Consider the following 10,336-nt stretch of genomic DNA (forward strand, 5'->3'; position numbering starts at 1 on the left):
TCTCCTCCTCGGGCGCTCCCGCGGCCCTAAGTCGCCCCCAAACTTTTCTTCCTTCGCCGGCAGCCGGAGCGGAGCGGCGCATCCGCGGCCGAAGGGCGCTACCGAGGCACGGCGGGGCGGCCCCGGCGCCGCCGGGCCCCGCGCAGGCAGCGCCGCGCCGGCCCCGAGCGCGGCCCCGAGCGCGGCCCCGAGCGCGGCCCCGAGCGCGGCCCCGTGCGCGGCCCCGAGCGCGGCGGAGCTCTCCAAGGTGCCGGGCCAGCGGTGGGTGCGCGGCTCCGCGCTCCGAAGGGCTGCGCCTCCGCCGGGAAAGTCGACCTTGTCCGCTCGTCTCCTGCGCTCTCACTGGAATGACCTCACCGGGATTTTTGCCCCCCCCCCCCCACTTCTTGTTTCTCTCCCCCTTCTCTTCCAGGGGTTGGGGGCGGGGGGTAGAGGAGTGTGGCGAGCCCAGCCCGGCTATACTTATGTACGAATGCAGACCCAATGCACGGGCAAGGCGCACGGCAGCCCCGCCCCGGGGCCACAAGGCACGGCACCTTCCCGGTCCTCCCCCGGCGCGGCACGGCGCTCGCTCGCACACCTCCGCCGTCCGGGCTGGGGACGGGACGCGGGAGCCGATGGCGGCCGCGGGCGGACTCCTGAGAGGTGACCCTTGTCGGAGTGGGGGGTCCGCAGGCCTCCCTCCTCCCAGCTGCTGCTGTCAGAATTCAGGAGGAAGCCCGTCTTCCTCTTGTATCTTGTGTCTCGCCGCTGCAAAACTCTGGTCTTCTGCAAAACCCTGCTCTTCTGCAAAATCCTGCTGCCAAAACAGGCGATTTCTGTAGCCTTTCCTGTCGCTCACGATGGCCAGAACTGTATCAGTCCCAAAGCAAATAAGCAATAAAGCAAAATAGAAGAAGAGATTCAGAGCTGCTACTTGAGCAGTGCTGGATTGCTTGGTACCAATCTTTATTACTGTGCCTGAGATACAGAGAATGCTTTGCCACTCTTGCTACAGTTTTGTAATCCAGATGTGTTGCACAACAGACAATCTAGCACCCTGGCTTTCCTAAATATGGATCACTAACATTTGGATATTTACCCTAACAAGAGGACAAAAGAGCTACATAAACAATTACATCTCCAAATCTATACCATGTTTCAAAAATATTGGCATCCTGCAGGATTTAATTACTCCCTCTATATACATGCTGGGGGGTTTTTTATTCTAACAAAAACTTATATGGAACCTTTCCTTTTATCAAAAAATCTGCAATTCTTAACCTGTGTATAAATCCTACACTCAAATGCCAGAATCTGGAAGAGCTGTCTAGACTTGTCCAGTGTTTAATGGTGCAATTTGGTAGCAAGAACATAAGATTAGCAAGGTCCTGACTGAATATTTTTCTTTGGACTTCACAACGTGTCTTGTGCTTTGAGAATAGGTATTATATACACTTGAGAGGATTGGATCCACCATTGCAGGGCAGAGTTTAGTTCTCATTTGTAGAAATCTTCAATTGTGGTGAGTGTGGATAGACTGGCATCAAAGTCTGTCACCTTAGGGTGTTTATGCTTTGTAGGTTTCCAAGAGTAAAACTAAGTCCTAAGACAGGATCTAAGTGCTTTCTAGTTTAAAACTTTATCTGTTTCCTATTTTCTCACACTTTTCCCACTTCACAGAAGCAGAACAGTTGACTACATCTAAAGGAAAGCTCTGTTAAAGCTGAATTGCCCCTTTTCATCTCTTATGTTTTAAATGGTACCTGACATCTCTTATCATTAAAAACCAAGGCACAGCATAAAAGTTCCTAAGCTACTATATTTATGTAGGAGGATGAAGAAAGCACAGATTTTCAGCTACCCACATGGGTGTAGGAAGGTGCTTCTGCAATGACAGTATCCTTATTATGTCAGATTGTTATAAACGCTGAAGTGTGCTAAGGTGCAATGATTTTACTGCTCGGAATCTATTTTACCAGGTCTACAGAATCCAGTGGTGATAAGAAGGGAATTGCATAATGACAGATATAATTAATATATTTAATTCTTGCAGCCAGATAGAGAGCCTGTCACATCAGAATAGAGCTCATGTGACAGAAATAAGATTTCCATAAACAGCTTGTTTTATGTAACATTTCCACTTCAGTCATAATAAGCTGTCAGAAAGATGGAGGGAAAAAGACCTTGTGAAAAGTGTGCCCTAGATGGAGATCACTTCATGCAACAGTTAATAAAATAGAGATATAAAACTGGAGTCCAACAACAGGAGAGAAGTGTCCTGGATGCCTGCTTTCTAATCAGCAGGCTACAGAGAGGTGAAAAGCTAAGCAAGACCTCAAACAGAATTAGGACTGCTCAAGAGGAGCACCCTTTCAAATAAAGACAGGAAGCAAAAGTAAAGTTCTAATCACTACCTTTTTAAAATAAAAAGATATGGTATGTGTCCATGTAACTTGTGTTTATTTGCACTATGGTGCTGCATCATCATTATGTGCTAATCCAGGCAATTAACTTTACACATGGGACTATTCTTGCATACATTTCAGCACATGCTTACATCTTTGCAACATTAAGTTATTTAACTGCTTGCTGTCTCAACTGGCTGGTTTTGAAATGTTTCCTGTATTTGTGATTCCAGTAAAAAAATATTATGATGAAAGGAAAGAAAAGGGGGAAAAAAAGGAAAATATCATTCAATATGCAAGCAAGTTTTCATTATAACTGCAGAAAGTTAAATACTAAAATCCCATCTCCAAAGTAAAATTAATTAGAGTCATGAGGGTGTTGGATCTCTTAATTTAAGCTGTTGGATTCATGAACAAAAGACATCAATCTTATTCTTCTTGACTTTGTAGGAAAACTTTTCTCTCTCTCTTTTTTTGTCATTGGAGACTTTAAAAATGGTTCATTACCAAAAAAAAAAAAAAATCTGGTCACACAGCAGGATGAAGGGTAATTGGATGACATAGTACTGGCAATGAAGAAGTAGAAATCAGAACACAAAAGATCCATTTATACTTAGTCCCTTTTACATGTCTCTGATGACCAAGAGACCCTAAGAAGGTTATAGCCTCTCCATTGGACATTGCCAGCTTTATGTAACACTTTTGAGCATGTATTCATAGTTGAATACATTCTGTTCAAGTGGTTCAGTTTATTGATTTCCTGATTCCATGTGTCTCTAAAACAATACTGTAAAGATTTTTATTATGAATAAGAACTGGGCCTATAGCATTGAATCAGAACTGTTGAATCCAATTCAGCCAAGGAAACTGTGAATAAAATTGAAACTGCACACCATCCTGTGGCTGCTTAGAGGATGAGAAGCCAGTTGGTGCAGTCCAAGAGGGGAGATACTCCCTAAATACTGGTGTTACTAGTATGCAAGTATAAGGTAGCAGTTTTGGCAAATAAATATAACTTTGAGTGATCTTGGAAGTAGGATTAATCTTTTACATTATGAATTTATTTTCTAGTCAGTTACCAAGACATATCAGTTGTGCTGTCTTGGAATATCTGACATAGACCAAATGACTTCTACCAGGATGTTCTTTGGGAAATGGAAAAATTCAGCCTCAAGGGCAGCTTCCTCTTTTTCACAAGGAAGCATCCTCTTCTTTTCACAATTACCTTATGCTTTCAACTTACTTTGCAGATTCCATTTCTTTACAGTCTTTTGTCACCTGGATCCCTTCAATTCAGTTTGACTGAAGCAAAACCAAGGAAAACCAGTACTCTGACAAACACTGCCTTGGGTTCTACAAAGAGTTGCCTATTGATTTAATTCTAAAACCATCTGTATCAGTTCCATCCTATCTACATAAATGCGTCCAAAACAGCCTTAGAATATTGCTTTTTTTGTAGTTTTGGTTTGTTTTTTTTTGTTGTTTTGTTCAGTTTTGTTTTGGTTCTGGGGGGGGTGGTTTGGTGTAGAATCAACTCTTAGCAAATTTTATTCCTTAGTTTGTTCATAGTCTAAACTAGTATGTGCTAGTGTTCTAAAATGGAAAGAAAACCCTGTGTAAAACTTGTACAGGAGAAGATAAGGAAGTGTCATTGATTTTGTCTGTTCAAAGTTCAATACACAGGCAAACTTTCTCCTGAAGGAGTAGTTCAGAGCCAGTAAAGCTAGGATCTGTGTCACTGAAGTGACTGTTAAGCTTGTTAGGTCACAACTGCTTTTCTTTGATCAAGCATTAAGGCATTGGCTTATAACACACAGAAAAGAATCTGATGACATAATCTAAAAGTACTTGGCATGAAATTTCATTCTCACTTTTACTTTGCACAGTTGCAGAAAGTTATTCCACAGCTCTATGGTACATCTCATAGCTCCACTCCTGAAGTTGTGGAGCCATGGAGAGGTGTTAGAGAGGACCAGTGTGATCTGTTCTAGAGGACAGGCAGATAGCAGCTCAGCAAAGAGAAAAGTCATTGCCATGGACTGCCTTCTTGTACTGTACTCAATAATTATGAAATCTACCAAGACAGCATTTGTTCAGACCATTCTGAAACCTGCCTACAACCATGAAGAAATTGCACTTTTCAGTAATGCACTACCATGCTAGGTGTGAGCATATAAAAGTTCCAGATATAGTTCCTAGCTATGCTGCGAGCATCTCACTGGCATCTTCTGAATGCATCTCATTTTCATCTTGTCCTCTGCAATGAACTGAGTAGTTTTCAAGTGACATTTGTATCAGCACTGCTGACAAGAGTCTCCTCCAATTTACTCTGCTGTTTGGGAATACTGATCTGAAAAAAAAAAATGAACATAAATCTTTATTGCAAATAACTTATTTGATGCAATGACCAGGAAAAATTCTGACTTAGTTGCCTTCTTTTTGTTTTATTATCTCAGTTGGGTAGAGCATGGTGCTAATAACACCAAGGTTGCAGGTTAGGTCCCTGTATGGGCCATTCACTTACGAGCTGGACTTGTGGGTCCCTTCCAAATCAGACTACTCTGCGATTTTGTGATTAACCTTGGGTGCTCAAAACAAAGAAAAAGTGAGATACCATCATTCTTGTCTTGCTATATAAACAGAATGTGTAAAACAGTCTCTTCAGGATAGAAAATTAATGTGTGCTTTGAATTGTATGACTTACATAACTTATCTGACATTCTGCCATCTTTCACACTCTGGCCTTCCCTTTTTGGGCTGAGTTTTTTATTCCAGAGAAGCCCATTAAATCAAGATTTAATTAAACTCTTCTGATCTGAATGCATTTAAATTATTTTCTTAAAATTAAGACTGCAATAAAGCATTCTGAAACCTAAAATGGGTGTCTAACTAACATCTCAGTATATTGTAGAACTGCCATTGCATTTTAGAATCCTGCAGCACTTTCAAATAGTCAAGTTAGAAGGTGTCTTAGTAATATCAGCCTTTGAACAGCACAGCACTCAAGTGAGTTCAGATTTCACCTTATGAATAACACTTTTCTGAATGAGAGTGAATCTAACACATGTACAGCTAAATATGCACTGAATAATCATTGCTGAATCAGAGTCATTACAGATTTCATCATGTAGATTCCCAAAGCTCACATTTGCCTAAATGAGAGCACAGCCTGAATGAGGGCTAGGACAGACCTGCACATGTTAAGTGGCCTGACAGACCACATAACTCATGCATGAAAGGAATTTGTGCTGCTACAGTGACCAGGAATAGAGCCAACTCAGAAAGTAACACTTGAAAACCTCAGGGCCAGTATCTGCTCCCATTTTTGGTATCCAATACACTGCACAGTAGAAAAAGGCAGAGTCCAAGCTCCAGCTGTTGCCTGCTCATACCTTTTGGGTGAGTAATGAAAGAGATAACAGCTGGCAGGAACCTTGCTAGGAGCCCTAATCTGAAGCATCTCAGGATAGTCTTCTTGTTGAAAAAGGGGTGTGTGTAATTTTTTCCTTCACCAGCTCTTTTAATTAGATCAGAATTTATCTCCCGCTGAGTAATTTTTTCTGGTATCAATGAAATACATTGTGTTGTAAAAAGTCCTTGACCTTGGGGCATCTGAGCTGTTAGGTGAGAAGATTTGAAACAAGGTTAACAATTGTTAAAATTTTTGTGTCCATGGTAGAGTACAGAAGAAAAAATCATTAGCAGTCTAAAAAAATAAAAAGTATTCAGGGAATAAAGTTTAATTTTTCACATTCTTTCAATGTTAGGCAAAAATAGGAATTAATGGTTAGCAAAAAGATTTTCCTCGAATTGTACATGCCTCCGTCATCCCCCTTTCTCTGCCAAACTGTAATAATAATTTTTATTAGAAACACACTTTATGAAGAAAGTAAAGAAAGAGTCCAAAATAGTAAGCTCAGAAGGCACAGAGTTGAAAGAGTGATTTGTCAACATGCCTGGAATTCATGACTTTTCTTGGACTATATCCAGCAAATTGTTAGTTACTGTAACACATGGTTTTATGGAAGATCGGTAGTCTGACCCAATTCCTTGTCTAGTTAATCAAAATCTTACAATTGAATGAATTATACGTTGAATTGGGCATCAGTGTTTTATGGCTATTCATTGGTCAACACTTAAAAACAATTTTTGCAGCTGAAAAAACACAGGGTATATTGCTAGACTAAAGTCCCATTACATCCATCTATATAGCTCAGATTATTTTTTTCACCAGTAATATCTGTAGATTGCTGACTGCTTAGCAGCAGCAGACCCAGTCTGGCTGGGAATGTTGTCCAGTCACATCAGTGTCAGGGAGTTAGGGGCTTATGAAGAAATGGTCAATGCCAACAGCGGGGAGAAGCCATAGGTACCCCAGCTCTTTCTTTCACTTGGTAAAGTCACATATGGACTATATAAGAATAGATATAATGCTATAAATTAGAATTCTGACCTTACAACTCTGAAAAGCAAGCATATCTGAAGCAAACATCCTTAAAGACATATCTCTGGGCTGGTGGTTGCCCTTGGTGCATTTGGTTCCCATGTTTTGGTCAGATCACACATGTATCTGACAATACCAGGTCTCACAGACAAAATCTCCTTTCACCTGAGTACTGACATACTTCACGCCAGGAGAGCTCTGCTTACTCAGGTAAGTACTCTGTACATGGTGAGACAAGATAGTGTGCTTTGGTTTGCATCTGGCTCTTAATGACCTGTGCTATCATACTGAGTACAGCATCAGCTAATCAGCTTTCCGACTCCTTCTAATTAAATGTTAAAAACAACAGCACGTCAACAAAGCTATGTTCCTTAGCTAAATTGTTCAATGATTAATTCAGTAGTGTTTTATCCCGGGTGAGCAAGAAAAGAATGTATCTCAGCAAAAAACTGCTGAAGAACATATTAATTGCAATTGTTTCAAGATAAAGTACTGAGGGCACAGGAAGGATTACAAATAATGATCTTAAAATTGCATCCATCTGGAAGCAATTACTGTAGTTGAGCAATCAAAAATATCTCATACCTTCCCAACCAGCAGAACAGTGAGTTCTAGCTAATAGTAAAGACTGATTTTGTAATAATTTCCAGCAGTTGTATTACAGTGCTATTTTCACTTCTGCTTGGTGCTTTCTAGCTTGAAAAAGTGAGCACAGAGGTGTTTTTGTTTCTGGTTCAAAGCTTATTACCCAATATGTGTTCCTAACACATTTTTTTGGCATTATCTATTATATATGATAATTACACTAAACTAGTTTAAAAATTGGTGATTACTGCATAATAATTTTTGAGGGTTGGTTTGTGTGTGTGTGTGTGTGTGTGTGTAGAGAAAATCAAAACAATAAGACAATGGTAACCCAAGAAATGTATTTAGAAGACCTTCACCAGTTGTCTCATGTGTCTGCTGGGTGAGAGTAAGTTATTTTCACGGGACTGACATTTCCTTTCGGAGCTGGGACTGTGCTACTGAGAGAGGGGGTCTGCCAGACCTTCGGTAGGGGAGGAATAGCGCTGCATCAGGTCATCTCAGCCATCTCTAGGAGGCCACTCCCATTTGATTTTTGCATTTCTTTTTCCATTGGGACTGAATAGACTCACTCTTGTAAAGGCATGGTTTCCCTCAGCTTTGTTCCAAACTTTCTCAGTTTAAACCATACTCATAGATGTCATGGACCATGCTTTACATATTTTGACTCTTAACTACCAGAAAAAGTAAGTGAAAACTATTTTTATGACCTGCCAACCATTGGAGGATGTTTTCCTTTTAGTACATCCAATATGAGACTTTTCTCCCAAGTGAATAAGTTTTTACATGTTTGAATTGTATATTTTTCTCAAAAATTAAGTCTTGATCTAAATGAAATGCCTCTTAATAGTTTCCTTTAGAAAGCTAAATGTTAAATGTATGTACAACTAATAAAAATATCTTGAAATTATTTTTAAGATTAAAGTTAAAAAGTAGTATAAATTTTATCATGTCTGTAAGATGCCTAAATAAAAATAGTGACAGTTCAGCAATAGATGCTTTTATGAAAAAAATACTTTGATGAAAGAAAGAGAGGTCACTTCAATATAACAAACAGAAAACTTTTGTTTCCTCTTGCCATGCTACCTCATCTCCCTCCAATAGCAGTCTAGAAATAACACCATAGATTTCTGCTTACTACATTATATTTGGGAATTGGAAGGAAAAAATAAAATATTATTGAAATAAGCATGTTTTATTTGGTTCCTAGCTATTGTGGTCAAATGCAACTCAACATACATCAAAAAGATACATTACTGTCATTTACAGACTTAAATAGGCTTAGTATTAATCACTGAGTGCATTATTCTATTTTAAATCTGGTGGAGCTGAACCAGTGAATTATCACCCAAAAATCTACCCTGCAGGAATAGACATTAATAATAACATCCTCACCCATATTTAACATCAGAGTAATGAAGGTTTCTAAATTTACCAATTCCTACCACACTAGATACAACTTTTTATTTGTCAGCTATTTCTCAGAGATATGCCTTGGGGAAAATTGTCACCCCTGGAAGATTGTCCTGTCATTCATAATTTACTTATGGTTCACTGCACTGTAGATACAGATTACAGACCAAGATAGGGAATTTGGAGGTAAAAAATCAGGTTTTTACAGGTGACATCCTTTTTATATGATACTGTTGAAATTATTTAATGTTCCTCTTTATGGTTACTGATTTAGAAGCAACATTTTCATGGAGAAGAATATTATTGCCCTGGTTAAGCATTCAAATAACTTAAATATAGCAGCCAAATGATGCTACTTGTATGGAATGTAAATAAAAAATTTACTGAAATCTTCCTTAGCATGCAAACACAGATAATTTTTTTTCTATGTGGCCCTATCTATTTAATACTCATTTTAAAAAAACCCAAGCAAGCCAAAAACCTAGGGCATCACAACTTGGAAAAGAAACCCCCCAGAAAGCATTTGCCAGATTAAAATCTACAAGGCTAGTGATATAGAAACCAAATTTATAGTCTAAGTTAAATAAATATTAAATAAGAAAAGCTGTAAATCAGGAATATGCAGCTGAAACTAGTGGGCCATCAGGAGATGTAAAAATGAGGGGAAGTGTTTCTGTGACGAGGTAAGTAATTTCTACACCACATGCTCATGTGCAACACCTACATTTCCAGAGCAGCGTCAGGAGATTTAAGAATATATTACAATCAGAATATTTGCTTCCCATTAATTTTTGAGTCTATTAAATAAGAATCTGTTGTTCCCTGGAGATAATATTTCCCATTTGTAAGACAAAAATAATCCTTGTGCTTTTCTTTTTGTCTGATTTGATTTAGAGCATGCCCTTTCTCAGAGGCTGGGTCTTGTTACGTGTCAGCACTGTGCCTCACTCCAGTGCCATTTGCTGCCGGGGAAGAAAGCAGTAAATGTTGTCACTCCAGGTCTGGACCAGTAGGATTTGGCTGTCATGCCAGCCTAAGGCACAGTGCTGTGTGGTTATGGACAGACATGGTGATGCTTCAGCCCAGAGCCTGTGAGTAGGAGAGTATCTTCATTAAAAGGAAAGTCCCCAACTCTTTAGGCTTTAGGGTTTCCTTGTGAGATGCTTCATGATAACCACCTGGGCTCTTGAGGACAGGCCATGTCCCCTCTTGTTTCAAGATGATAAAGGTCTTCAGCCAACTGGGGAAACACTAAATTAGATTTTCCTTATTTGGAAACGAACTAGTGCATTTTGGTTTAAATTTCTTTGCTCTCCATTTACAAAAGTGTGTGAAAAGAAACTAATTACAGATTTATATTTTATTAATCTTTGCTGCTGGGCAGAGAAAATGCTGCACAGTCCTGAGAATTCATGCATGTCTGTAGGCATACAATTTTCTTAATTTAAATAAACAAAACAATTAGTATATTAACAAAAAGGACTGAAGTTATTTCTTGTTTTTCAGT

The sequence above is a fragment of the Cinclus cinclus genome, chromosome 1, assembly GCF_963662255.1.
Source record: "Cinclus cinclus chromosome 1, bCinCin1.1, whole genome shotgun sequence".
Classification (NCBI taxonomy): domain Eukaryota; kingdom Metazoa; phylum Chordata; class Aves; order Passeriformes; family Cinclidae; genus Cinclus; species Cinclus cinclus.